Genomic DNA, 18597 nt, shown 5'->3' on the forward strand with positions numbered 1-18597 from the left:
TATATGTGAGTATAAAAAGGTGAAATATGAAAAATTGCTGACTACAACTATATTTTATCTAAAAATGTATGAGTTATTTGGTTTTCAAAGTTGTAAATATGTCATTTAAATATTAATTTTACATTCTGAAATTCAGTATTTTTATATTGTAAAATGTAATATTTGTCACAATACACCCCACTGAAATATGACAAATTTGTATTCTCTTTGTGTACAACAGCCAATATGACAAATTGAAACTCAGCATAATTTATCTAAGGATAAATTTAATTATAAATGAATTTTCATTGACATGTTATATTATGTAATAACCACCCCACCTCACACAACATTTTGGGGCTATATGTTATAAGTAATACATTAGTAAGTTACCTGCCATAATGTGAAACTCTGTGGCAAAAGGGGTTTTATTGTGTTACAGAAAGTATGAGTCAGTTTTATAATCATACTTTTGGCATTCTTAGTTTCTTAATTTCCCTGGAATGGAGAACCAAATCAAGCTAGAAGTTTCCTTTAAGCTACCAAGAAGTAGAAACAAGTTTTGTTTTGTTTTGTTTTTCATAGCTGTTACCTGACAGAGTTGTTAATCAAATGAGGATCTTTCAACTCCAAATCCAGAATTTGCTTCATTGTACTCTGCTGCAACTTTTCATAAAATTCTAGATTAGGAGAGGACCTCAGAGGTAATGGAACTCTAACACACCAAGAGTATGAAGGAATCCTTGTCCTTAACAAAAAGTCTTCCAGCCTTCCTTTGAATTTTAATCATAGAGTTGACAGATACCCTTGCTTTCATTTATCAAGCCCACTTATAACAATAGACTCAGTACATCCTTATTCAAAAGATGCAATTAAATATTTCTCATGGTTGTAATATGGCATAAGTAGTCTTCTAGATAATCCTTCTAATTCTTCAACTTGCATTTCAAATGAAGAAGCCACATTCTTCTATGTTCTCTTCTGATCTGTCCTCCTCTTAGTTCAGAAATCAAAAAGGATAGTCCAATTTGCCTTTCAATTTTCCTTTATGGAAATATATTCAAAAGAGTAAATTGACTTCAGGCTTTAATTTACTAGAAAGAATATAAAATTAAAAAGTATTTTAATCATTAGAGTTTTCACTTTCAACCCTTTATCTCAAACTCTTTCCTATGATCTCTATAGAGTTATAAGTAGACTTATACCAGTGTTAAAGATTTTCAGGTATCAAAGATTCACTCAAGGACTTTCATTTATTTTTTAATCAGTAGAATTTATAAACACAAAGGGAAAAAGTCATTAATTTGTTGTTAAAAACTACATGCATATACAACTAAAAGTCACCTATAATCAGCCTTCCAGAGCCATTTTCTACTCTTTCAGAATAAACCTTGTGCACTTCTCTTGTTCCTTCTTACTCACCTTTCTTTCCCCTTCATTGTTTAGTCTAAGTGGTAGATAATCATGTTTCCCTATATTAAAGTGATTCTGTCCATTCCCTACAAAATATTCACAGGAAAACTTTCAAATGTGCTTCCTGCTTCAAAACAAAACTTTGAGTTAAGTGGCTGCCAAAGATATTGTTTTAAATACAAAGAACTAAAGCCAAATAGAGATAAGGTTTTCACTTTGCTTTATAAGAATTAAGCTGAGGCAACTGAACTCATTCCACTAGGGATCTGTCATTGCCTTCAGATATGAAGAGATCTGAATCCCTTTTAAGGCTCAAATGAGCTGAATCATCTATAGTCCAAAGACAAAGATGCCAAGTACTGCACTTCTATTACATTAAGGTTCTTTAATTTGCTACTGACTGGTAGATGGTGGATATTATAAGTTTGTTTTTCCTCCCTCTGTTATACTGGAGGATTTTCATGTACTTCCAGCAATATCAATATTTATTGAACATGCAAACAAATGCATTGAAACCAAGCAAACAGTATACCTTATGGTCTTTGGTCAACATAGCCAAATGTACTACATGGAAAACTTTAGGTTAGCATGCAGACTAGATGAGAATTAAGAAAATTGGAATTCAGAGTGTTTATTGGAATCATTTTTATTTGAATAAAATGCCCTGAGTCTATAAAATAAAATATGGAAGATTTCTAGGGCATTTTTTTCAAGTATTAGGAATAAAACAAACGATAAGTAGAAGACTTTGGGATATAAATTCAGAAATGATTAACCATTTGCATTGTGTGCCTTCTCTCTATATTTATATTTTTCCCAAGTTAATTTTACTATATATGACTATGATAGATGATTATACCTTCATTTGTCTGCTATGTAAAGGACTTTTTCTTAAGGCATAATGATACCTGTAAGTTCAAATAAATGTGGTTTTGGTATTATATCTGTTATCTCAGTTGACTCAGCATATGACACAAATTAGATTCTTATTTTAATGTCCAGGTGACATGGAAATGGAAACTCTGATGAATACCATGGAAAGACCCTATGTTCAATGTCCTGAACAGTTCCCACAATTTCTTGCTATAGGTAAGGAGAAGTGTGTAAAAAATAGATTGGTGTATTATTTGAGTAAAAATGTTTATAATTATATTCATATGTCTATTCCACATATCTATATTAATGACCTACAATGCTTTGCTATGAAATATTCATTGTCATAGCTCCCTAAAAATACTCTTTTATTATTTTATTTGTAAAATACCTTCCTTTAACTAAACGTGTATACATTACTATCTAAAGAATATGTAGCTATTATTTTTTCTTTGTATAGTTTTAGTTGTTCTGGCTTAATTTTGTTCTTACTTCTCCATATCATTCTTAAAAGGGGAAACCTCAATGTCTGGATGAAAAAAGGATAAATTATTCTAGTCCTAATGGATTATGAAATTCTTATTTATCTTCAGTAAAATGCTAACATTGTAAACAATATAATATTTTGGTTGATTTCTTTATTCTGACCTCCTTACTTACTCATCATTTTCTGGTTTGCCAGTTATCATCTATATTTTGTATATAAGATTTTAGAGGGAAAGGATGTGTTTAACTCTACTTCTTTAAATTTGCTATTTTTTTATAGATCAAGGATTTCTTTGGTAGTTTGGAGATTAGACAAAAGTACTTGTCCCCCAAATTGTTTGGGGATTCAATCCTTTTTCTTATCCCAAGTCCACCCAAAAGGCAACTAATCAAATAAGATTAGAATGATAGTTACCAAGCACCTATCCAATACCTCATTCATTCTTCTGATTTTTATTTTAGAAAAGCCCTGTCCAGTCATGTTATGGATGAGAACACTGGCATGGAATTATCAATCTATATGTCCAAGAGCAAATTGCTACTCAGTAAGATCCTCAAAACCATTGCTGTTAGGAACTCACAATATCATACAATCTCATATTTAGAGCACATATAGTCATTTTAACTGAATTAAATTCCCTTCCAGAACAAATCTGACATGTGGTCATCTAACCTTCTATTGATGACTTCTGATGAAGAGGAACCCAGAACATGCCAATTCAGATTATTTTACTCTGGGAGAGCTTCAAATAAAAGGAATTTATAAGTATCTATTACTATAACTACAACATGGAAATATACCAAAGAAATGAGGAGCAAGATAGTATTGGTGGAAATGAAGACTACTCAGAAACCATTTATCAAATACTTTCTCCATGTTTCCTTATAGCTAAGTAAGAGACAAAGAACTAAGAATAGAGATTGGGATGAATTTTGCAGTGACTTGTATAGAATGCCTAATAGCTATATTTATAGTTGAATGATAGTTCTCTATGCTCAAATGCAGGGAGAAGGAAAGTAAGGTAATAACCTAATGAATGAGTAGGTTCCAATTGCTTTAAATTGTGTAGGAGAAGTAATCTAGGTCAACATGTGAATCTTTCTAGAAATAAATTTGAAGGCACAATGAGAATTATTTTCAGTGAGGGAGAAAAAGGAGTTGTCTTAAGGAATAAACATAGAGGAACAGGGAAATAGTAACCAATTTAGCTTATAAATGGAAATGTCCAAAGAAAGAAAGAGCACAATTGAAGATTAATAAAAATGAAGTACTATACTAGAAATAATTTTGTTTTAATGCTAAAGCCTTATTTAAACTAAAAATGTGAGGAAAGCTAAGGACATGAAGATAACTATATTAGAATTAAAAAATAAAATGGCTATGCTGCTTAGAATCAATTAGATAATAGATAAAAGAATTGCTTAAATCTAACTTCTCTTATGTTTCCTCTGTCAAAACAAGATATCATTCTCAAAGGACAGAATGAAAAAGACTATGTCTGATACTCAAGTTATTAAATGAGATAGTAAGAAAACACTTAGCTAGACGTGAGGAATTCAAATCATCAAGCCTAGACAAACTAAATCATTAGGTACCAAAAAACTGGAAGATATGATTGATGAGCCACTATCACTGGTCTTTGAAAGAACCCATAGAAAGGGATAGTTCCCACAATCTTAAAGAAAAGAAAAGCTTCCATTTATTTTATAATGTAGAGAATATAATCTAAAAATTATAGTTTAGGCAGCTTGACATTAATTCCTGCCAAATCATAAAACATTATTTAAGGAATAATTTTGAGTACCTAGAATGTAAAGCAATAATTACAGCGACATATTTTCTTTATTGAGAGCATTAGCAGCCTGATAGAATAGGAGACTTTGATCTCCAGATGCAGCTCAAAGATTTCATCTTCTAGATTTCCTTATTTAATTCCACATTTGGATACCTTTGTAGAGAGATTCCATAAGATGATGGAGTTGCTTAATTTATTTTTCAGTGTAATCTTAAAAACTGATATCATGGATGTACATAGATTAATAAAAATGTTATGGTTCAACTTCCCAACTTAATTTAGTAGCTAAACTTACACTATTTAAGAGACAATAATGAATTTAAGTCTAGGAAAAATCAGCCAATCACTTTAAAAGGTTATCTAAGTGTTTACTATGCTGGCACTGTATTAAATGCTGGCAAGAAAAGTAAGGCAAGAAAAACAAGGTTTTTTTTTCCTCAAACAGCATCTTATGCTATAGGAAGGACTTGTAAATAACGATATGGAGATGGGTAGATAGATATATACATACATACATACATACAGTAAATAGAATATGGTAGTAGTCTCTCAGTAACCGAGGATGACGATTGTCTTTGTGCATTTTCATCTATGGTGTATAGATGAGTGTGCACAAAGACACTTGTGCATGAAGGAGATTTAAGTGGAAAAGTCATTGCACAGAGACAGTCCCACTCTCTTGGCATTGGAAGCCTGGGTCCAATGGCACGAAAAATCGTTACACCTGGAGACTTCCTCAGCTGCATTGGATGGCCATGTTGTCCTTTGTGCTCCAACACGCCCTAAGCACTCCACAGTGCTTTGCTGCGTCACCATCTCAGCCACTGAACCTTCCTATTGGTTTCTTCCGTCTGTTCAGCCAAAGCAGTCTTCACATGCTGGGTGAGCAAAACCTTGGTTCACCAGGGGTCTACAACCCGATGGCTACCCTCACAAGGTTTAGCTGGCCTGTCGAAGCTGTTGCCTGGGGTGTGGCCGCTGCCGCATGCTAGCAGCTACTAGGAGCCACAAGTGATAGCTGGGTGTCAGGTGAGGGACAGAGGCTGGAGAGCTGCCCTAGGAGGGTATGACAAGCCCTCCATACCAGAGATACTACCCTTCCCTGAGCACCCCATACACCCCAAATAGAATATAATGTGAAAGAAAAAAGCATTCATAGTTATAGGTACCTGGAAATCCTTCCTCCAGAAGATGGATCTTGAGCCTTGAAAGAATTTAAGGTGAAGGTGAGGGAGAAGAGCATTCTTGGCCTGGGAGATAGCCTAAACAAAGATACAAAGGTTCCACAGAGGCAAGAAATGGAGGACCCTGATCAGAAATTACAAGTAAGCCAGCATTTCTTGATGTCTATGTGTGTATCTATGTAGAGAGTCATAGTTAAAAGAATATTTTTAAATGTCAAATACACAACTTCATATTTGATCCTGAAATTAATAGCAAGCCATTTGGGCTTACTAAAGAATGAAGATGTGATCAAACTTACAATTAAGAAAAGTTATTTTGATGAGTGAGTGAAGTATAAATTGTAGTGGAGAGAGAATTGAGGCAATGCTTCTAGTTAAAATGGTACTGTAGTTGTCCATGTAAGATATTATAAAGGCCCAACTAGAAAATGTATGAATGGAGAGAATTATACACAAGATATTATGAAGGAAGGAATGACAAGATTTAGCAATGCAATGGGTATATATTTAAAGCATCTTCCTGTAAAAATGTAATATTTTATAAGACTTTGATATTATTGGTTTGGTATATTTTAAACAAAGAACAACTTTCCATGAGAATATCAAATATTCTAGCATCCACATTATTCTTAGATCTCTCTTACATATTTACAGTTAATGAATAAGCCATGGTTACAGATATGAGTCAAAAACTTTTCAATAATTAATAAAGGTATAAAAATGCTACACAATCCATTTTTGCAACTTGTTTATTAATTCAAAAATCCATATTAATTTGCTCTTTATACCCCTGATTTTATGATATACACTATTAGCTCTTAAACATATATACATACCCAGACATATATAGAGTAGGCATTTATAAATTATTGCTATTTTTGTTATTGAAAAGATAGTACCTAATGAAAAGTTCCAAAAATCTTCTGGGAATGGGACATGTAAATTTTCTTTCAATGAATTAGATCAAGAATTAAGAAGTTTCAATGCTGGGAGGGATATTTATACTGAATGATAAGTTCAGGTCTCAAAATTATCTGTAATATTATCTATAACCTATACTATAAGTGTGTATCTTATAAGATAAAATTTAAGTGAAATAAATGTAAATTCTTACATGTGTGTTTAAAAAGTAACCTACCTTATGGTCCATATGTAACTACATAGCAATTCACCTGGGAAGAAATTGTGGGTTTCATTAAACTGAAAGATCAATATGAGTTTACCTGGGATTTGGTAACCAAAAAAAAAAAAGGTAAAAAATTCTTAAACTGTAGAATTTCCTAGTGTCTAGAATAAGGGAGGTGATAATTCCACTTATATTTTGTTCTGATGAACTACTTATGATAAATATAGTCAATTCTGAGTGCAAAATGTTTAAATGGTCATCAATAGACAATGTCATTCAGTGAAGGGCAGTCATCATAATGAATAGCCTTAGCATCATAACATATAAATAATGATGAAAGGAATGGGGATATTTGGGGTGGGGCATGTGAAAGGCTCAATAGGTGGAAGAGTGATGACACTTCCTGATTTTACACATAAGGGTTAAACAAAGGACAACTGTGTAGGAGTTACAAAGATAAATTTTTATTTTCATGAAATGAATTAATAATAATACCAGTTCTGTTTTGAGAGTCTGATTAACTCTCATGTGTAGAGTTTAAGTAAAATTTTAGGCAGCTTCTTTTTAGTTTTATTTCAAAGAATCAATATGTCCCCAAGATTAGTTACAAACTACTTATTAATTAAATAGGAAGGAATTTGAAAGGAGGAAGGGGAAACACTAATCACTAGGGGCACCAGAAAAGCCCTCATGTAGGAGATAGAGTTGAGCTGCAGAGGAAATTGAGGTCCTAAGAAATTTCAGTAAGAAATATCACTAAATCAATATTTGTAGATGAAACTGGAAGAAGGAAAACAAAGTTGTAAGATAAAAGAGGTCAATGGTCAACTTTCCAATAATCTATTTTTATCAATAATGACTGTAAAGCTACCACATTTAGATGATATCACTGAAGTTTCTGATGTACTTCCTATGTGAGAAAATGCTAATGACACTAGAAAGATGTTGCTGGGATAAGTACATACCCCGAAATTAATATGCACTGAAGAAATGTAAGCAGGAAGAAATACAATTTTAAAAGAACATGGAGGGGCAGTTGTCCATTTCCTAACTGTGTGTCCCAGGGCAAGTGACTTAATCCCAGTTGCCTAACTCTTCCCACTCTTCTGTGTTGAAAACAATACTTAGTGTCAATTCTAAGACAAAAGAACATGGTTAAATAAAAGCACACAGGGAACAGTTATCAAGTATCTCAAAGAACATCTTCCATTTAAAATTATGAGGAATAATTAATAAGTTTTATATTCTCTGCCTTTCTCAAAAATAAACCATTGAAGCTATCAATATATCAATATATATATATATACATATATATATATATATACATATATATATATCTCACATCCTTCAGTTTACTTGTTGGTCAGTGGAAGAACATGGCATATTGAATACAATAAAATATATTCATATTAATAGATGGTTTCTAACAGCTATCTGATTCTTAGTATAATTAGAGCTAATGGAAAAGAAATTGGCTACTTTGTGAGGTGATGTATTCCTTTTCAAAAGAGGTTTTTAAACACAATCTAGACATTCACCTGGGAATTTTATAGACTAGATCCATGCATTTAGTAGAAAAATGAACTAAATTTTATTGTAAGGAGATCATGGGATGACAAGCAAGGCCAAGAGAAAGAAAATTGCTTAGCCAAGTCCATATAGGTAGAAAGTAATAAAGCTCATATATGAATCTAATTCAACTGACTGATTTAAAACACTCTCCTCCATATAAATCTTCATCTCTGTTTTCATCAAACTCTGAAATTTGATAAGCCTATGATTCTACTATATGTTTAAAAAACCAGAGGGAGAAGTTCACTTTGAATTAGCAACCTCCAGACCTAATCGTTGCTAAAACAGTTATTGTCAGAATAAAGGAAAAAGCTGATATGTGGAAACGTACAATAAATGAGATGGATATAGTAAGAATGGGCATTAGCATTGTTCTAGACAATAGCATTTACAGAAAAAGGAGGATGCTATGATAGGTCATTGTGGACAAGAACCTTTTATTCCAATTGTAAAAACAAAGTCAATATACATGAAATAATTACAAAAGAATTTGTAGTACAACAGGTTGTTAAATGGTAGAGTACAGATAAAAGTGAAATTAGACATTAGAAAAGACAAGACAAATGTAATCTAAAGCTATAACAAGAAGTGTTCCAGACAATGTATGATCTGTACCTGAAATTGTTTAATAAGCAGGGAAGAGATATAGACTGGGAAGTAGAGTTCCAAGCAAGCATATATAGCAAAAGCATATGTATAGAGGTAAGACAATTGCATTCATATTTGAGATACACTCCCCCAATTAATCTCTACATGTTGTCATAATGTTAATATAATTTGTATATGAGGGAAAATGTAATCCTCTTCACGAACTTCATCATGCTATTCTGAGAAAAATCACCCCACAAGTCTCCATTGTTTACTAAGGAAAGCTTTAAAAGTTAAAGATTCTTTTAAGTCAATAAATGGGAAGTGGGATGGGTCAGAAGATCACAGTTTCTTGGGTCAGAGTATGAGATAATTTAATTAAGATAAGGAAGAACTAGAATCAGAATTAGAGTTCATATGTATATATATATATATATGCATATATATCTATATTGCAATAAATCCACTCTTCCATTTATGTGACTTCAAAAAGTAGGGAAAATAATATGACATTTTATATCCTGATTTGTAACAAAGAGGAAAATATGAGATTTAAATAAGTTAAAGTATGTATTAGGTTTTATAACAGTACAATGAAAATTGAATTTCTGTCATTTCATGCAGCAGTTTTCATTTAAAAAAAGTAGCCGGTTCTTTAAGTCACTGCTACAATGCACTGTGCAATTGTTATTGATCTCTATTCATATCATTGGCAAATGTTCCTTCTTTATATACACATTTATTTTATTTCTACTCAATGAATTGTTCTAATCAGTAATAAAACTTTATCAGACTGACAAAGAAAAAATAGATAATCATGAACTAAAATATATATCATTTTTATTTCATTATAGATGATATGTTGGTTTAAGAAAAATTAAGAAACAAGTTAATAACATATTTAGTTAATTTACACTCAATTTCTACAAGTTCATGAGAGAAACATTATTAACATTTCATTACAGATAATAAGTGAAAAGCTACTGAACTATTTTATTTTTATATTATAATATCACTATTTAAAAGTAGAAATGAAACATGAGTGGTTGCATTAAATCATAAATATGTCAAACAAATGATAATGTCACAAGTAATAATTCCATTAAAGCATTTTGTTTGATATACAGTTTAACTCTGCTACAAGAAGATAGCCATAAGTTTTTGCATATATATATATATATGTATATATACATATATATATATATATGCACAAACACACACAATCATCACCACCATCAACAACAACAACAACAAAAACAGTGGGACTACCAACACTCTTTATTACCCAGCAAGAGAATAAACACTCAAGAATATACAGATAACATTGTCTTCTATCTTCCCCTCAGGTTTACAGGTTGTTGATGATGAGATGCCAATTGATGGCTCAGACACATTGAAGTGATTCCGACAGATTTCTTGTTCATATACTTGACTCCCAACAGTATTTGTGCATAAAACTTAAATAAATTGTCATTAAATTGAATATCCACATTCATTAAATTTGGAACACCAAAATGTAGCCATTTGATTAATTAACACTTATTAAGTAACAAGTATGTGTCCCTCATTGTGCTAATTACTTCCAACTGTCTCAAAGAATAAAGACATTCAACTTTATAGGTTTATTTTCTTACAGCTAAGTGATTCCTAGAAGTACCATGAAAAAGAAAAAAGAACACTAAATTTCAAATCTTACCCTTTTGCTAACTACCCAGGTAACATTGTAAAAGTCCCTTCATTTTCAGTTCTTAAATTACCTTAACTCTAAAAGGAAGAGAATGGAGCCAGTAAGATCAATTATCACTCAAAATCTATGACACCAAGCAATACAAGTTCCGGGTAAATGTGGCAGCAGTCTAGACAAAGGACTCTTCCCCTCAGCACCTACTAATATAGACTACCTCAAAAGACCTATGTACTTGGCATCTGGCAAAGACCACTAAACATCTACCCCTGAGAGCAATGACAGCTGAAACCCCAGCAGGCTGAAGAGTGCAGACCATGGACCCTTGTGGGAAGATTGCACAGAGAAGGACAGCAAACAACAGAAGCTGTGGAGATTCAAGAGCTTGCCTCAGGCAAAACCCTTGCTCCTTAACTCTATGCACAGAGATCCTGCCTATTTCACTCAGATTTCTGACTAAAAAGGGAAGGAAAAACCTCCCCAGTGAAATAGAATATTGATGAGACAATTTGAGAATCATTGGTCTAACCAAAAACCCAGAAATAAACAGAAATCTTGACATCATACTACAAGAAATTATCCAAGAAAACTAAATTCAAGAGCTTCAAAGTTAAGAAGAAAATTTTATAAGAAGTCAAAAAGAGATAATTCAGATATCAAGGATCACCAATCAGAATTACACAAGATCTGTCAGCTTCCACACTAAAGAACAACAAGACTTGGAATATGATATTCAGAAAGGCAAGAGATTTGGATGTTCAACCAAGGATCACCTATCCATCAAAACTGACTATATACTGCCAAAGGGAAGTATGGACATTCAATAAAATAGAAGATTTCCAAGTATTTGTAAAGAAAAGACCAGAATTAAGTGGACAAATAGGAGAGAGGATTAGAATCCAAAATCCTACCATATGTTATCTACAAGAAACACACATGAGGTGGGTAGACAAAAGGTTAGAAATAAAGGTTGGAGCAAAACATATTGGGTCTCAACTGATAGAAAGAGGGCAGGATTTGCAATCATGATATCTGACAAAACCAAAGTAAAAATAGATCTGAATAAAAGGGATAGGGAAGGAAACTACATCCTGATAAAAGGCACTATAAACAATGAGGAAATATCAGTAATCAACATGTATGCACCAAATTTTATATCATCCAAATTTCTAAAGGAGAAACTAGTGGAATTGAAGGAGGAAATAGTGGGAGACCTGAACCTACAATTATCAAATTTAGATAAATAAAATCAAAAAATAAATGAGAAAGAGGTAAGAGATGTGAATGAAATCTTGGAAAAATTAGAGTAAATAATTATATGGAGAAAAATAAATAGGGGCAAAAATAAATACCTTCTTTTCAGCACATGGTACATTCACAAAGATTGACAATGTACTAAGTCATAAAAACCTGGCATACAAATGCATAAAAGCAGAAATAATAAATGCAAAATTTTGAGATCAGAAGGGAATAAAAATAATGACCAATAAGGGTACATGGAGAGCCAAATAAAAACTTAATTGAAAATTAAATATTACTCTCCAAAATCAGTTAGAGAACAAATCATTGAACAATTAATAATTTCATTGAAGCAAATAACAATGATGAGACATCCTTTCAAAATCTATGGGATACAGCCAAAGCAGTACTCCAGGAAAAATTTATATCCTTCATTTCATATATTGACAAATTAGGGAGGGCAGAGGTCAATAAATTGGACATGCTGATCAAAAAACTTGAAAGCAAACAAATTAAAAATAACCAGAAGAATACTAAATTAGAGATGCTAAAAATTAAGGGAGCAATTAATAAAATTGATAGTGAAAGAACTATTGAAATAATAAATAAGACCAGAAGCTGGTATTTTGAAAAAAAAAACATACCAAATAGACAAAGTACTGGTCAATCTAATAAAAAAAAGAAAATAATAATCCAAATTAACAGTATGATAGATGAAAAGGGAGACTTCACATCCAATAAAGATGAAATTAAGACAATCATTAAAAACTATTTTGCCTAATTATATGGCAATACATATGCCAATGTAAGTGATATGGATGAATAGTTACAGAAATATAACTTGAATAGATTAACAGAAGAAATAGATTTCTTAAATAATCCCATATCAGAAAAATAAATTGAACAAGCCATCAAAGATCTCCCTAAGAAAAAATCTTCAGGGCCTGATGGATTCACAAGTGAATTCTATCAAACATTTGAAGAATAGCTAATCCCAATACTATACAAACTATTTCACATAATAAGGAAAGAGGGAGTTCTACCAAATTCCTTTTATGACACAAATATGATACAGATTCCAAAGTCAGGGAGGTCAAACACTGAGAAAGGAAACTATAGAATAACCTCCTTAATGAACATAGATAAAAAAATCTTAAATAGAATACTAGCAAAAAGACTCCAGCATGTCATAATGAGGGTTAGTCACTATGATCATGTGGGATTTATACCAGGGAATGCAAGGATGGCTCAGTATTAGGAAAATCATCCACATAATTGACCATATCAATAAGCAAACAAACAAAAATCACATGACTATTTCAATAGACACAGAAAAATCTCTTGAAAATATATAATGCTCATTCCTATTGAAAACACTAGAAAATATAAGAATAGAAAGCTCTTCCGAAAAATAATAAATAGTATTTATCTAAAACCATAATTCAACATCATCTGCAATGAGTACAAACTAGATGCATTCCTAGTAAGATCAGGAGTGAAACAAGGATGCCTATTATCACCTCTATTATTTAACATTGTATTAGAAACACTAGCAGTAGCAATTAGAGAAGAAAAAGAAATTGAAGGTATTAAAATTAGCAATGAGGAGACTAAGCTATCACTCTTTGCAGATTATGTGATGGTGTACTTAAAGAATCCTAGAGAATCAACAAAAATGCTAGTGGAAATAATCAACAACTTTAGCAAAATTGCAGGATACAAAATAAACTCACATAAGTCATCAGTATTTCTATATATCTCCAACATATCTCAGCAGCAAGAATTAGAAAGAGAAATTGCATTTAAAATCACCCTAGACAATATAAAATACTTAGGAATCTATCTGCTAAGACAAACACAGGAACTATATGAACACAACTACAAGACATTTTCCACACAATTAAAACTAAATCTAAACAATTGGAAAAACATTAACTGCTCATTGGTAGGATAAGCTAACATAATAAAAATGACTATCCTACCCAAACTTATTTACTTATTTAGTTCCATTCCCATTGAACTACCAAAAACTGTTTTTACTGAATTAGAAAAAAAAAATAACAAAGTTCATTTGGAAGAACAAAAGATCAAGGATATCCCTGGAAATAATGAAAAAAATGCAAAGGAAGGTAACCTTGCAGTCCCAGATCTCAAACTATACTATAAATCAGTGGTCATCAAAACAATATGGTACTGGCTAAGAGATAGAAAGAAGGATCAGTGGAATAGACTTAGGATAAATGACTTCAGTAAGACAGTCTATGATAAGCCCAAAGATCCAAGCTTTGGGGACTAAAATTCACTATTTGATAAAGGCTGCTGGGAAATTTGGAAGACAGTATGGGAGAGATTAGGTTTGGGTTAACATCTCACACCCTACACCAAGATAAACTCAGAATGGATGAATGACTTGAACATAAAGATGGAAACTATAAATAAATTATGTGAACACAGAATAGTATACATGTCAGACCTTTGGGAAAGGAAAGATTTTAAAACCAAACAGGACTTTGAAAAATAACAAAATGTAAAATAAATAATTTTGATTACATCCAATTAAAAAGTTTTTGTTCAGGGGGCAGCTGGGTAGCTCAGTGGATTGAGAGCCAGGCCTAGAGACTGGAGGACCTAGGTTCAAATCTGACCTCAGACACTTCCCAGCTGTGTGACCCTGGGCAAGTCACTTGAACCCCATTGCCTAGCCCTTATCACTCTTCTGCCTTAGAGCCAATACACAGTATTGACTCCAAGAAGAAAGGTAAGGGTTTAAAAAAAAGTTTTTGTTCAAATAAAGTCAATTTAACCAAAATTAGAAGGGAAGTAACAAATTGGGAAACAATCTTCATAACAAAAACCTCTGTCAAAGGTCAAATTACTCAAATTTACAAAGAGCTAAATCAATTGTACAAAAAAATCCAGCCATTCTCCAATTGATAAATGGGCAAGGGACATGAATAGGCAATTTTCAGTCAAAGAAATCAAAACTATTAATAAGCACATGAAAAAGTGCTCTAAATCTCTTACGATCAGAGAGACGCAAATCAAAACAACTCTGAGCTATCACCTCACACATAGCAGATTGTCTAACATGACAGCAATGGAAAGTAATGAATACTGGAGGGGATGTTGCAAAGTTGGGACATTAATGCATTGCTGGTGGAGTTGTGAATTAATCCAATCATTTTAGAGGGCAATTTGGAACTATGCCCAAAAGACTCTCTCCCCTTTGACCCAGCCATAGCACTGCTGGGTTTGTACCTTAAAGAGATAATAAGGAAGTAGCCTTAAAGAAGAATATTCATAGCTGCGCTCTTTGTGGTGGAAAAAAAATGGAAAATGAGGGGATGCCCTCAGTTGGGGAATGGCTGAACAAATTGTGTTATATTTTGGTGATGGAATAGTATTGTGCTAAAAGGAATAATAAATTGGAGGAATTCCATGTGAATGGGAATGACCTCCAGGAAGTGATGCAGAGTGAAAGGAGCAGAACCAGGAGAACATTGCACACAGAGACTGATACACTGTGGTATACTATAATGTAATGGACTTCTCTATTAGTGGCAATGAGGTGATCCTGAACGACCCAGAGGGATCTATGAGAAAGAACACTATCTACATTCAGAGGAAAAACTGTGGGAGTAGAAACACAGAAGAAAAACAACTACTTTATTTCATGGGTCAAGGGGGATATGATTGGGGATATAGACCCTAAATGACCATCCTAGTACAAACTTCCACATCATTGAAATAGGTTCTGATCAAGGCACATATAATACCCAGTAGAATTGCCTATCATCTATGGGAAGGGCGGGGGAGGGGAGGGAGGAATAGACTATGATTTTTGTAACCAAGGAATATTGTTTGAAATTGACCAAATAAAAAAATAAATAAATGGAAAAAAAATCTATGACTCCATGAGCTTTCTTACTTTTATTCATATCTTTATTTTACATAATGCTGACTTGATAAATCATTTTACTATGAACTGTATCATTTTACTAACAATTCTACTTCTTGAGAATGGTTAAAAGTAGGAGATTTGAGTAGGACCAAATAGGATAGTTTAAATAATACATATATCTGTACAGAATCACAAATTTCATTCCTGTTTTATCAATTCATTATGACCAGATTTGTTTTAAGCTACCTCTTTCAGAAATTATCTTGAGTCTCAGTGGTAGAGACTTTTAAGAGCAAATGTTCTTTCCTGTTTGAAAATCAATCTAAAATATTAGCCATTTAGCTCTCCATTCTAACTTTCAAAAATGCACAGAGTTTTAAATATTCTTTGTAGTCCACTCCAGAGAAGGCTTTGCATTTTCAGAATGACTAGATTTTTTAGGAGATTGCCAATTTGGTTTCATTTTTTCCACTAAAAAAAACAATAAGTATTACAATTTGATAAATAGATGTTGACCAAAAAGAAAAAGAGTCTCCTCTTAAATAAATCTTATTTTTCTCCATCTATATTAACAATGAAAATAATAATTAAAATGATATTTGAAAATTATTCTTTTCTTCCTTTCTTGAATATTCTCAGGATTTATTTTTCTGTTTGTTTATAAAAGTTTTAGTTTGCCCACACTTAAAAACTGATTAAACAAGTTAATTTTTAATTTCAACACCACTTTGAATATATTGACAAAAATATTTTTATGAAACTATTTTAATTCCTCTTAAATGACCACAAGATTATTCCTAGATCTGGAAACATTGTAAAATGCAGTGTTGGTCTTCTTGTAGCTCTCAATTTGGTTGACAGAAGATTTATCTCCAAATAATCTCATAATAATTTTATATTCACCACATACTAATTATCTATAAAATGCCACCAACTGAAGCAACTAGAATGATTCTCTTTATGAAATTAATTGTTATTAAATTTTAGTAGAAAAAGTGAAATCACTAAAATATTAAATAATGTACTATAAGGAAATAATTTTCTTCCATTTTTGTCCAACTCTGTCATGAATAAAATATCTGAGGGTGTTTTTTTTTCAAATTAAATATAATTATACTGATTCTTTACTTTTTTATTTAGCTATAGTTTTTTAAGGAATGAAAAAGTAAAATAGCTTAGGAAGTGATAGATAATAGCTGACAAAGATCCACTTTGGGACCTTAGATAAAATATAGGGTGGAAACTCTTCTAGCTTCAGTATTAATTTTCAGTCTCATTACTTAAAAGTATTTTACTTCAGATGATACAGAAGGAGACAATATGGCAGTCCATCAAAGAATTCCTTAGAAGAACTCATTGGACATCAACATAATGGGTGCCATTTCTCAGAAGATTATAAGAAAGTCAAGCCATCTTTGACAAGAAAACCATAAGAAATCTAGTTTTTTTTAATACACCCATTTTTAGAGTTCAGAAAATTCAGAATAACTCTTTATTTTTAAATTTAGTTTATTTATTTTAAAAAATATTTCCATGTTTACATGATTTGTTTTCTTTCCCTCCCCCTTTCCTTCCCATCTCTCAGAGCCAACAAGCAATTCCACTGGGTTGTACAAATATTTTCACTTCATACCTATTTCCATATTGTTCATTTTTCCTATCAAGATAATTTTTAAAGCCTAAACCCCAAATCATATACACATATGTACATGTGATAAGTGATGTCATATGTTTTGCTTTTGCATTTCTACTCCTATAGTTCTTTCTCTCAATGTCCATAGCATTTGTTTACATAAATCCTTCAGGAGTGACCTGGCTTGTTTCATTGCTACTAGTAGCAAAGTCTATTACATGAGATTTTTCTACAATGTTTTACTTTCTGTGTACAATGTTCTTCTGGTTCCACTCATTTTACTTTGCAGAATAACTGTTTTTAAAAGGTTGTATAGTTATATATTTTTTAAATGTGTCTTTTAATGTCAGTTCACTACTTCTTTAGCACAAAAATTCATTAGCAAGAATTAGTTGTTAGTTAAACTTTCTCCAGTGTTAGCTTCATACTATGCAAGTTGCTCACTAATCCAATCTACTACTGTCTAAATGACAATCTCCCCATCAGTAGCACCCCAAATTTCTTCCTGAGGGATACTGCAAAGTGTATATTTCCTTCTCCTTCATAGGGAGGATCTTGAGTGTGATGATGTGATGGCCAATATCTACTCAATGGGAGCGGTGTTATGATCTCTGACATTATGCTTGATTTTAGGATTCATTACCTGCTTCTAACTTTACATATGAAAAAGCTACTTATAACACTAGGAATGAAAGAAAGGTAACTAAAACATGAAACAAGTTAATAATCATAAAGTTCCACAGCATTGTGACTAGACTGACAAAATAATTTAGTCGACAAAGCTGAGACTGAATGAATATAGAACTCTGTGATTGTTCAATAATACTATTTATGATAAAAGGCAACTGTAATGGAGGTGATAAGCCAATATTAATGTTTGAGTGATATTGAGGGAGAGAACAAGTAGGAGCAATGCTTGACGATTGGAAGGAAAAGAGATGTTTATGAATATAAAATCATGTAATCTGGAGTAAAAAAAACTGAGATACTTTGTACAACAAGCTTATTCTATAGTGACTAGCTATGTAGACTATATAAATATGTTTTCAATCTAAATTGCTTACAGCCATCAAAAGGATCAAATAGTAGCCCAAGTATTTTATCCACTTGAAAATATGCATTA

This window comes from Monodelphis domestica, chromosome 6, assembly GCF_027887165.1.
Source record: "Monodelphis domestica isolate mMonDom1 chromosome 6, mMonDom1.pri, whole genome shotgun sequence".
Classification (NCBI taxonomy): Eukaryota; Metazoa; Chordata; class Mammalia; order Didelphimorphia; family Didelphidae; genus Monodelphis; species Monodelphis domestica.